Here is a 12,345-nt window from a genome sequence, read left to right as displayed (position 1 = left end):
GACATCCTGATTGCAACTTGTTGCGAAAACTTCTCTCTGAGAGAGGAGATGCTGGATAGTCTCCAGGCGTATGGCTTTGTAGAATATGTTGGCATGTGGCTGTTTGAGTAGATCGTGTCATGGAGGGAATTCTCTTGGAGACTCCGTCAGAAGTTGCAGAAGGTCCAGAAACCATTCCGCGTGATGCTATAGTGAAGCTATGAGGGACATTGAGAGGTTGACCGATGTTCTGAGTGCCCTGCTCATCAGACAGAACGGGGGAAAAGCGTTAACGTTGATGTTGTCCCACCGTTGTTGGAATACATCTTGCCAGTCAGCCTTGGGGTCTGGGACTGGGGAATAGAATGGGAGCCTGAAGTTCAGGGCCACTGCAAAGAGGTCCACTGTTGGAGAACCCCATAAAGTCAGGACTTTGTTGGATACTAGATGATCTAAAGACCACTCAGTACTCACTAACCGAGATGCTCTGCTAAGTTTATCGGCGAGCACATTACTCTTGCTCGGAATGAAGCGTGCCAATAGTAGTATCGAGTGAATCTTGGCCCATCTCAGTACCTCTACTGCTAAATGGGATAGGGGCTGCGAAAAAGTACCTCCTTGCTTGTTGATGTAAGCCACTACTGTGGTCCGCCAGGAACTGTTGGTAGGTAGTAGGTTGGCCAGGGCACTAGCCGCCCGTTGAGATACTAACGCTAGACAGTCATGGGATCCTTTGACTGGCCAGACAGTACTGTACTACATTGGATCCTTCTTTCTGGTTACGGTTCACTTTCCCTTTGCCTACACATACACCGAATAATCTGGCCTATTCTTTAAAGATTTTCCTCTGTCCTCATACACATGACAACACTGGGATTATCAAACAATTCTTCTTCCCCCAAGGGGTTAACTACAGCACTGTAATTGTTCAGTGGCTACTTTCTCTTGGTAAGGGTAGAAGAGACTCCTTAGCTATGGTCAGCAGCTCTTCTAGGAAAAGGACACTCCAAAATCAAACCATTGTTCTCTAGTCTTGGGTAGTGCCATAACCTCTGTACCATGGTCTTCCACTGTCTTGGGTTAGAGACCTCTAGCTTGAGCGTACACTCGGGCACACTATTCTATCTTATTTCTCTACCTCTGGTTTTGTTAAAGTTTTTATAGTTTATTTAAGAAATATTTATTTTAATGTTGTTACAGTACTGTTCTTAAAATGTTTTATTTTTCCTTGTTTCCTTTCCTCACTGGGCTATTTTCCTGTTGGAGCCCCTGAGCTTATGGCATTCTACTTTTCTAACTGGGGTTGTAGCCTAGAAAGTAACAATAATAATAATAACTGTTGAAAGGCCAGAAAGACGGCCTTCATCTCTAGGAGATTTATGTGGAGGTATATACTCTTCTGACTCTGACCAGAGACCTGAGGTCGTGTGGTACAGTATGTGGGCCCCCCACTCTTTTTTTTATGAAGCGTCTGAGAACAGCATCAAATCTGGGGGGAGGACGAGAAGATCTACTCCCTTTCGTAGGTTCTCGTCTGGCACCCACCATTCGAGGTCCGTCTGTTCCGCTGATCCCGTGGGGATCTGAATGTCCAGGAATCGAGAGCCTGATTCCACCGGGACTTGATTCGCCACTGGAGAGATCTCATCCTGAGGCGACCGTTGAGAACTAGACGGGCCACTGATGAAAGGTGACCGAGGAGACGTAACCACGTCTGGGGCTGGAAGTTCTTTTCGTCTGAGAAAGGGTCTTGTGACCTTTCTCAGCCTTGCTGTTCTGTCATCTAATGGGAAGGCTTTGTGGAGATTGGTGTCTATTATCATGCCTAGGTATACTATTCTCTGCAGAGGTTTGTAGACTGTAACAAAGGATATTTTCCTGTTTTTATGCATCAATTTTATTTTTTATCCATTCAAAGCTTGTTCCATTTTGAGATTTGAGTAACTTTTATGAATAACGAGTCCGACACCCCCACAAGACCTACCCTCTCTCGGAATGTGAAAGAAGGTATGTGCGGGGGAGGGGGGTCATTTCAGTGATCTTAGCCTTGTCACAGTTATTTAACCATGTTTCAGATAATGCTAGTATGTCCAAATACTTCCAGTTTGTTAATTCTCGGATTTGAATAGTTTTATAACCCACAGATTGTATATTTATATAGCCACAGTTTATGACATCCTTAGTATCCATGATCAGTATTTTCTGCAAGTCTTTTCAATTCCAAGTCATAAGCTATGTGGTCGCTTGGTTTGTTTAACTTTGTGCAGATAACACACTTTGACATTTGCGAATTAACATTGCATTAAATGTTATGCCCTACCCACCATTAATCATACAGATAAAAATAGCAAAATAACGAGCCTTCGTCCATTTCTTTACGAAAATTTAAGTTTCACAGGAAATATTAATGTGTCATATTTGAACCCAAAACGTGCTATGCGTCAATTTTATCGACGCATTATGAGCTGTCAAAGGACGACGTCGATATTAGCGATGCCTCATTTTAAAAATTTCCCGGGATTCACTCGGACCTCATGAAACTTGCTCATTGACGTAGATACGGTATATTCTTTAACCAATCAGCTTGCAGTTGGAGGAAAGAGTTGCCAGACATTACATGGTTTACATACAATAAAAGGGAAAAGGTAACATCATATTTCAGCAAGTGGGGAAAGCTATCGACGTACGTTTGTGTGTTAGAGGTAAGAATGTTTTTCATTTCCAGCACATTTTATCATTAATTTCTAGTTCTATTAATTACAGTGGCCTTTCACGATGATAATAATGATTCTTTATCATATACTAATGAATTTGACATTGACAATTACAGTGATTGTGACATATCAAATGATGAAAGTGACGATTGTCCAAACGCAATCGGTAAAATTTATGGGTACGAACAAATCTGCCTGAAAAGGATGTATAACACAAAATTGAATACTTTAAATATGTTATTTTCATTAGTAAAATAAATTTTTGAATATACTTACCCGGTGATCATATAGCTGTCAGCTCTGCTGCCCGACAAAAAAACCTAAGGACAAAATACGCCAGCGATCGCTATACAGGTGGGGGTGTACATCATCAGCGCCATCTGTCGAGCAGGTACTCAAGTACTGTACTCCATGTCAACACAGAACCAATTTTCTCCTCGGCCCACTGGGTCTCTATTGGGGAGGAAGGGAGGGTCCTTTAATATATGATCACCGGGTAAGTATATTCAAAAATTTATTTTACTAATGAAAATAACATTTTTCAATATTAAACTTAGCCGGTGATCATATAGCTGATTCACACCCAGGGGGGTGGGTAGAGACCAGCATTACATGTTGACATTATTAAGAGCTAAGTATTTTGTATTTCATTTTAGCAGTTATTCAAAATAACAAACATAAAATAAATAAGTACCTGGTAAGGAAGTCGACTTGAACAATTACTCTGCCTTTTTAAGTACGTCTTCCTTACTGAGCCTCGCGATCCTCATAGGATGCTGAGCGACTCCTAGGAGCTGAAGTATGAAGGGTTGCAACCCATACTAAAGGACCTCATCAAAACCTCTAATCTAGGCGCTTCTCAAGAAAAGAATTTGACCACCCGCCAAATCAACCAGGATGCGAAAGGCTTCTTAGCCTTCCGGACAACCCAAAAACAACAATAAAAAACATTTCAAGAGAAAGATTAAAAAGGTTATGGAATTAGGGGAATGTAGTGGTTGAGCCCTCACCCACTACTGCACTCGCTGCTACGAATGGTCCCAGGGTGTAGCAGTTCTCGTAAAGAGACTGGACATCTTTAAGATAAAAAGACGCGAACACTGACTTGCTTCTCCAATAGGTTGCGTCCATTATACTCTGCAGAGATCTGTTTTGTTTGAAGGCCACTGAAGTTGCGACAGCTCTAACTTCATGTGTCCTTACCTTCAGCAAAGCATGGTCTTCCTCATTCAGATGGGAATGAGCTTCTCGTATCAACAGTCTAATATAATAGGAAACTGCATTCTTCGACATGGGTAAAGAAGGTTTCTTATTAGCACACCATAAAGCTTCTGACTGTCCTCGTAAAGGTTTAGTTCGTTTTAAATAGAACTTGAGAGCTCTAACAGGGCACAAGACTCTTTCTAGTTCATTTCCAACCAAATTAGAAAGGCTTGGAATATCGAACGATTTGGGCCAAGGACAAGAAGGTAGTTCGTTTTTGGCTAGAAAACCAAGCTGCAAAGAACATGTAGCCGTTTCAGATGAAAATCCGATGTTCCTGCTGAAGGCGTGTATCTCACTGACTCTTTTAGCTGTAGCTAAGCAGACGAGGAAAAGAGTCTTCAAAGTGAGATCTTTAAAAGAGGCTGATTGTAGTGGCTCGAACCTTTCTGACATAAGGAATCTTAGTACCACGTCTAAATTCCAACCTGGTGTGGCCAAACGACGCTCCTTCGAGGTCTCAAAAGACTTAAGGAGGTCCTGTAGATCTTTGTTGTTGGAAAGATCTAAGCCTCTGTGACGGAAGACTGCTGCCAACATGCTTCTGTAACCCTTGATCGTGGGAGCTGAAAGAGATCTTTCCTTCCTTAGGTATAAAAGGAAGTCAGCTATCTGAGTTACAGAGGTACTGGTTGAGGATACTGATACCGACTTGCACCAGCTTCGGAAGACTTCCCACTTCGACTGGTAGACTTTAAGAGTGGATGTCCTCCTTGCTCTAGCAATCGCTCTGGCTGCCTCCTTCGAAAAGCTTCTAGCTCTCGAGAGTCTTTCGATAGTCTGAAGGCAGTCAGACGAAGAGCGTGGAGGCTTGGGTGTACCTTCTTTACGTGTGGCTGACGCAGAAGGTCCACTCTTAGAGGAAGTGTTCTGGGAACGTCTACTAGCCATTGCAGTACCTCGGTGAACCATTCTCTCGCGGGCCAGAGGGGAGCAACCAACGTCAACCTTGTCCCTTCGTGAGAGGCGAACTTCTGCAGTACTCTGTTGACAATCTTGAACGGGGGGAATGCATAAAGGTCTAGATGGGACCAATCCAGAAGAAAGGCATCTATATGAACTGCTGCTGGGTCCGGGATCGGTGAGCAATAACTTGGGAGCCTCTTGGTCATCGAGGTTGCAAATAGATCTATGGTAGGTTGGCCCCACAAGGCCCATAGTCTCTTGCATACATTCATGTGAAGGGTCCATTCTGTTGGGATGATTTGACCCTTCCGGCTGAGGCGGTCTGCCATGACATTCATGTTGCCTTGAATGAACCTCGTTACTAGAGACAGGTTTAGATCTCTTGACCAGGTGAGGAGGTCCCTTGCGATCTCGTATAACGTCATCGAATGAGTCCCTCCTTGCTTGGAGATGTACGCCAAGGCTGTGGTGTTGTCGGAGTTCACCTCCACCACCTTGCCTAGAAGGAGGGACTTGAAGCTTCTCAAGGCCAGATGAACTGCCAGTAGCTCCTTGCAGTTGATATGTAACGTTCTTTGATCCGCGTTCCACGTGCCCGAGCATTCCAGACCGTCTAATGTCGCACCCCAGCCCGTGTCCGATGCATCCGAGAAGAGAACGTGGTTGGGGGTCTGAACAGCCAGTGGCAGACCCTCTCTGAGGTGAATGTTGTCCCTCCACCAAGTCAGTGAAGACTTCATCTTCTCGGAAATAGGGATCGAGACCGCTTCTAGCGTCTTGTCCTTTCTCCAGTGAACAGCTAAATGAAATTGAAGGGGTCGGAGGTGCAGTCTCCCTAACGCAATGAACTGGTCCAGTGATGAAAGCGTCCCTATCAGACTCATCCACTGTCTGACTGAACATCGGTCCTTCTTTAGCATGTTCTGGATGCATTCTTGGGCTTGACTGATTCTGGGGGCCGACGGAAAAGCCCGAAAAGCTTGACTCTGAATCTCCATTCCTAGGTACACTATAGTTTGGGATGGGACGAGTTGGGACTTTTCCAAATTGACCAGGAGACCCAATTCCTTGGCCAGATCCAGAGTCCATAGTAGATTCTCCAGACAGCGACGACTTGACGAAGCTCTTAGAAGCCAGTCGTCCAAATAGAGGGAGGCTCTGATGTCTACTAAATGCAGGAATTTGGCAATATTCCTCATCAGTTTCGTAAAAACAAGAGGAGCCGTGCTTAGGCCAAATCACAGGGCTTGAAATTGGTATACAACCTTCCCGTAAACGAACCTTAGAAAAGGTTGGGAATCTGGGTGGATGGGGACGTGAAAGTAGGCGTCCTTGAGGTCTAAAGAGACCATCCAGTCTTCCTTCCTGACCGATGCTAGAACCGACTTTGTCGTCTCCATGGTGAACGTCTGCTTTGTGACAAAGACATTCAGAGCACTGACGTCTAGCACCGGTCTCCACCCTCCTGTCTTCTTCACGACTAAGAAGAGACGGTTGTAGAAGCCCGGGGATTGATGGTCCCGGACTTTGACTACCGCTCCCTTTTGAAGTAAGAGAGACACCTCTTGCTGCAAAGCTAGTCTCTTGTCCTCCTCTCTGTACCTGGGAGAGAGGTCGATGGGAGTTGTTGCTAGAGGGGGCTTGCGCAAGAATGGAATCTTGTACCCCTCTCTGAGTAACTTCACAGATTGTGCGTCTGCGCCCCTATTCTCCCAGGCCTGCCAGTAGTTCTTGAGCCTGGCTCCCACTGCTGTCTGAAGAATGTGGCAGTCAGACTCTGCCTCTAAAGGACTTGGAACCTTTCTTCTTGCTCCCACGTTTACCTTCGGCACGAGCACCTCCTCTGCTGGAGGCTCTGCCACGAAAGGGCGGAATGAACCTTGACGCTGGAGTATCCATCCTGGGTCTAGACACGGAGGGCAAAGGGGTGGCTTTGCGTGCGGATGACGCAACCAGGTCATGTGTGTCTTTTTGAATCAAGGAGGCAGCAATCTCCTTGATCAACTCCTCAGGGAAGAGGCACTTCGAGAGAGGAGCAAACATAAGCTCCGATCTTTGACATGGGGTTACTCCAGCTGACAAGAAGGAGCAAAGGTGTTCCCGTTTCTTGAGGACCCCGGAAACGAAAGAAGCCGCAAGCTCACTAGAACCATCCCGTATGGCTTTGTCCATGCAGGACATTATGAGCATGGAAGTTTCCTTGTCAGAAGGGGAGGTCTTCCTGCTCAACGCTCCCAAACACCAGTCCAAAAAGTTAAAAACTTCGAACGCTCTGAATACTCCTTTCATCAGATGGTCTAAATCCGAAGGAGTCCAACAAATCTTGGAGCGTCTCATGGCCAGCCTGCGGGGAGAGTCTACAAGGCTTGAGAGGTCGCCCTGGGCAGAGGCAGGAACTCCCAAGCCGAGAACTTCTCCCGTGGCATACCAGACGCTAGATCTGGAAGCAAGCTTGACAGGGGGAAACATGAAAGCTGTCTTCCCAAGCTGCTTCTTGGACTGCAACCAATCTCCCAGCACTCTAAAAGCTCTCTTGGATGAGCGGGCGAGTACGAGCTTCGTAAAGGCAGGTGCGGATGACTGCGTGCCTAAAGCGAACTCAGAGGGAGGAGAGCGTGGTGCTGCAGACACAAACTGATCAGGATATAAATCCTTGAACAGTGCAAGCACTTTCCTAAAGTCCAAGGAGGGAGGCGTGGTCTTGGGTTCGTCGATGTCCGTGTGCGGGTCGTCAAGATGTGCAGCGTCGTCATCATCAGAGAGTCCATCGTCTGAATGTTGAAGAGGAAGCGGCAAAGGAGTAGGAATCAGCTGGTCGGCTGAGTCCGGCAGCACGGGTGCATGCGTGACTGCACTGGACGCAACGTCATGGAACTGTTGGTCAGTCTGTGAGCTGGCAACAACCATAGCTGTGTGGGGAAGCAAAGTTTCTACTCCTGACTGACTAGTCTGCTGCGGGCGAGTAGCGGTAACCACAGTGGGTTGCGGAGGTTGACGCACAGCGTCAAAACAAAGCAACTTAACTCCACCCTCCTGTTGTTGTGGTAACTCGCAAACGTCAACGGAGCGGAGCGTGCGTCTGTGAACGTCAACGTGCGGCTGGCAGGGTACACTGCGCATGGGTGGTGGAACTCTCACAGGCGGAGTGCGGGAGCAGGTAGCGTCAGCGTCTGCTGTACGCACAACCGTGGTAGGTTGTAGGCTAACGGGTGCAGCGTCAACCTTCTCCGCACGATACTCCTGCATAAAAGATGCTAACTGTGTCTGCATAGACTGTAGCAAAGACCACTTGGGGTCTACAGCAGCAGGTGCGGCAACAGACGGTGTTACTGCCTGTTGCGGTACCACTTTGCCTCTCTTAGGAGGTGTGCAGTCATCGGAAGACTGCAGCGAGTCCGAACTGACCCAGTGGCTACACCTGGGCCGTTGGACTTGCGCGGAAGGGACCTTGCGTTTGAGAGGCCGTGAGACCTTGGTCCATCGTTTCTGGTGTGAAACCTCTTCCGCAGACGAGGAATGAACGGGCTCTCTCGTCTTCTTGTGGGTGGGGCGATCTTGGCAAGATACGTCCGAAACCACGGAGGGAACGTCTGTCCGCTGATTAAAGCCTGTCGAACCCTTTGGTCGTACGACATTGCTTCTCCCCTGGGCTTGGGAGCTTGCAAGAGGTCCCGGACTGGGCGGACGACAGGCACGAACAGACGCACCCTCAAGCGCAACACTAACACTTTTCACAGCACTACCACTCACTTCACTTCCCACTGCACTCTTACCCTTCAACTCCCTGACGTCTGCCATGAGTTGGTTGCGGTCACTCGCTAATGACTCGACTCTCTCACCCAGAGCCTGGATGGCACGCATCATATCTGCCATCGAAGGTTGTTGAGTGCTAGAAGGGGGATCAGGAGTAACCACTACAGGGGAAGGAATAGGTTGTGGGGCATGGGGAGAGGAAAAATCAACTGAGCGAGATGAACTCCTCCTGACTCTATCTCTCTCTAGCCTACGTGAATATTTAAGGAATTCGACAAAATCAAATTCCGAAAGCCCAACGCATTCCTCACACCGATCTTCCCATTGACAGGATTTACCCCGACAATTGGAACAAATGGTGTGAGGATCGATAGAGGCCTTCGGAAGACGCCTAAAACAGTCCCTAGCACTACACTTCCTGTATTTAGGGACTTGAGAAGGGTCAGCCATCTTGAATTAGTCAAAGGGGTAATTCAAAATCTATCCAAGTCGTCAACAAATAATCCAAAATTCAATCAAAGAATGCAAGGAAGTATTGAAGATAACCTCTGCAAAGCGAAAGCTAAAAACTAGAAATGAGTAGGCCTACTTCACCAAATAATGTGAAAATCAATCCAGTAAGCAACAGCGTATTTAGTAGGTCTTGCCAGTGGCACGACAGAGAGAAAATTGGTTCTGTGTTGACATTGGAGTACTTAGTACCTGCTCGACAGATGGCGCTGATGATGTACACCCCCTCCTGTATAGCGATCGCTGGCGTATTTTGTCCTTAGGTTTTTCTGTCGGGCAGCAGAGCTGACAGCTATATGATCACCGGCTAAGTTTAATATTGAAAAATGTAATATACAATATGAATAGGTTTTATATATTTTTTCACATATGCTTATGCTTTCTTTTTTTGTTCATAAGGTAGGTAATAATAGTTAATAATAGTGTTGGCCAGAATGTGCGTATGCAATTACACAATTACAAATACACATGCACATCTATTCAACAAACAATTATTTCTTGTACTGTATATCTATTATAAATTTCCTTATGATCATTCACTAAATTTGCTAACATTCTGACATGAAAAAAATTAAATTGCAAGAATTTTTAAATGAGAAAATAATAGTTTTGTGATAAAATCCCAAAACTTATGAGGAGCCTTTGTATATCAGCGGCCAGTTCCTCACGCACTGATTAAAAGTGGACATCAATGAGGAGCCTTTGTATATCAGCGGCCAGTTCCTCACACGTTGATTAAAAATGGACATCAACTAACCTAAACTTTCCCCCCTAACCTAACCTACAAGCCATGTCCTTACCTATTTACCTAACGGGGAGGGGGGCTAACACCCCCTTGCGACACCCCATTACACTGCCGTATTCTAAGTTAGACATATTACATACAGGTGGCCGCTATCGTACATACACCCCCAAACATATTTAAAACCGTAAAAACCCAGTTCTAACGTTAACTACTATAATATGAACATATTTAATACAATATGCAAATATTTAGGTTTCATTGTAGTTTATTACATGGCAATGTATCCTAGTATTCCATCACACCATGGAATAATATACAAAATTACCAATATTTAAAGCAAAATGGAAACACGACCGAACAAACCTTGGCCTTTCCACTACGTTAAACTGATCTCTCACCATTATATCTCTTAATATTTCTGAGAAAAATACTTACCTCCGGAATTATGATTCACCCTGGTTTCAATTATTTCCTAACATAAGACGAAACTTTGCGATAATACAGAGTTATTAACACCAACACTTGAAATGACAGATAGTAACTTAGAACTTTGTTTTTGTTCTGCCAAAAGTTTTGCCGCCTTATTTATAAACATTGTTGCCAACTTGCGATTATTATTTACAGATTAAATAACCCTAATATTCCTTAAATTAGATGTCTATTGTTAAAACAATTAATTAAATAAAAATATTCTATTCGTAAATCTCATCAATCTCTCTTATCCAAATATATATATAAAATATTTGGATATGATAATTAAATACGCAGATATGGCAACAATGGCAGCTGATCTCATATTGAGTATTGTTGGTCTAAGCCTATATAACGGCACCCCTTTCTGGGTGTTATTTTAGTTTGGATTTCCCCTTTTCAAATGTTGGTTAAGATTTCATTTAATATTTCTTTCCTGTCTTTCCATAATTTGTAAATAATATCTGTATGATTTAATAATTCTTCATTTGCTATTCCAGGCTATAGTAAGATTTTTACTATGCCTTCTTTCAAAATAAAGTAATAAAACTATTGTTGAGGAGGCTCTGGACACTTACCTTCATAACATGAAGATATTGTTTGATTGCTATTGTCATTTAATATGTTTTTTTTTAACACATAAAAAATATTTATTCCACCAATACATTCCTTTGTCTTTCTTGAGTTTTGTTTTCATATATCTAATGTAGGTAGTAACAGAAGGTCCTAACTTCTGCCCTTAATGAAATGATTGTTGTATACTTTGGAGCTCTTATTATTATTATTATTATTATTATTATTATTATTATTATTATTATTATTGTTATTGTTGTTGTTGTTGTTGTTGTTGTTGTTTAATATTATTATTATTATCATCATCATCATCATCATTATTATTATTATTATTATTATTATTATTATTGTTATTATTATTATTATTATTATTATTATTATTATTATTATTATTATTATTATTATTTTTATTGTTATTATTATTATTATTAATATTATCATTATTATTGTTATTATTATTATTATTATTGTTATTATTCTTATTATTATTATTATTATCATTAGCATTATTATTATTACTTTCTAAGCTACAACCCTAGTTGGAGAAACAAGATATACTATAAGCGCAGGGTCTTCAACAGGGAAAGTAACCCAGTGAGGAAAGGATACAAGGAGAAATAGAATATTTCAAGAACAATAACATTAAAATAAATATTTCCTATATAAACGGAAACAAAACTTTAACAAAACAAGAGGAAGAGAAATAAGATAAAATAGTGTGACCGAGTATACCCTCAAGCAAGATAACTCTAATTCAAGACAGTGGAAGACCATGGTACGGAGGCTATGGCACTACCCAAAACTAGACAACAATAGTTTGATTTTGGAGTGTCCTTCTCCTAAAAGAGCTGCTTACCATAGCTAAAGAGTCTCGTCTATTCTTACCAAGAGGAAAGTGGCCACTGACCAATTACAGTGCAGTAGTTAAACAGTGAGAGAAGAAGAATTGTTTGGTAATTTCAGTGTTGTCAGGTGTATGAGGACAGAGGAGAATATGTAAAGAATGGGCCAGACTATTCGGTGTATATGTAGGCAAAGGGAAAATGAATTGTAACCAGAGAGAGGGATCCAATGTAGTACTGTCTGGCCAGTCAAAAGACCCCATAACTCTCTAGCGGTAGTATCTCAACAGGTGGCTGGTGTTTTCTAATACTCTTGGCTTATCTATCCCCTCTTTACCTAGATAGATTGCCTCTGTTAAATACAGGGCTCTTGGGATGTCCTTCCTTTCTAAAATACCTTTCATAATATTAGTCTATTACAGCTCATAGCATATATAATATTCTGTGTGTGTGTGTGTTCTTGGAAGCAGTTTCTCTTGTAATTCAAATGATACAGGGAGTGGTTAAATTCTGTCTCTCCTACTGATCAGCATGGCTTGAGAGTTTTAGACTTTGCCTCTGAATCAGGCTGTGAGCAAATCATATATGA

The 12,345-nt window shown here is 43.2% G+C and overlaps 1 protein-coding gene across 1 annotated transcript in view; it reads right to left on the bottom strand.

The window, feature by feature from the left end:
- The window catches only part of Cap-D2 (CAP-D2 condensin subunit), a 307,837-nt gene extending 297,395 nt beyond the window's left edge, over nt 1–10,442 (bottom strand). Inside the window, exon 1 of the mRNA XM_068368385.1 lies at nt 10,306–10,442. The gene's annotated coding sequence lies outside the window, so the exon portion shown is untranslated. The remainder of the gene's footprint in view (nt 1–10,305) is intronic.
- Nucleotides 10,443–12,345: the final 1,903 nt, after the last annotated feature.

Source organism: Palaemon carinicauda, unplaced genomic scaffold, assembly GCF_036898095.1.
Source record: "Palaemon carinicauda isolate YSFRI2023 unplaced genomic scaffold, ASM3689809v2 scaffold2, whole genome shotgun sequence".
NCBI classification, from domain to species: domain Eukaryota; kingdom Metazoa; phylum Arthropoda; class Malacostraca; order Decapoda; family Palaemonidae; genus Palaemon; species Palaemon carinicauda.
This window is presented reverse-complemented; position numbering and strand designations above follow the sequence as displayed.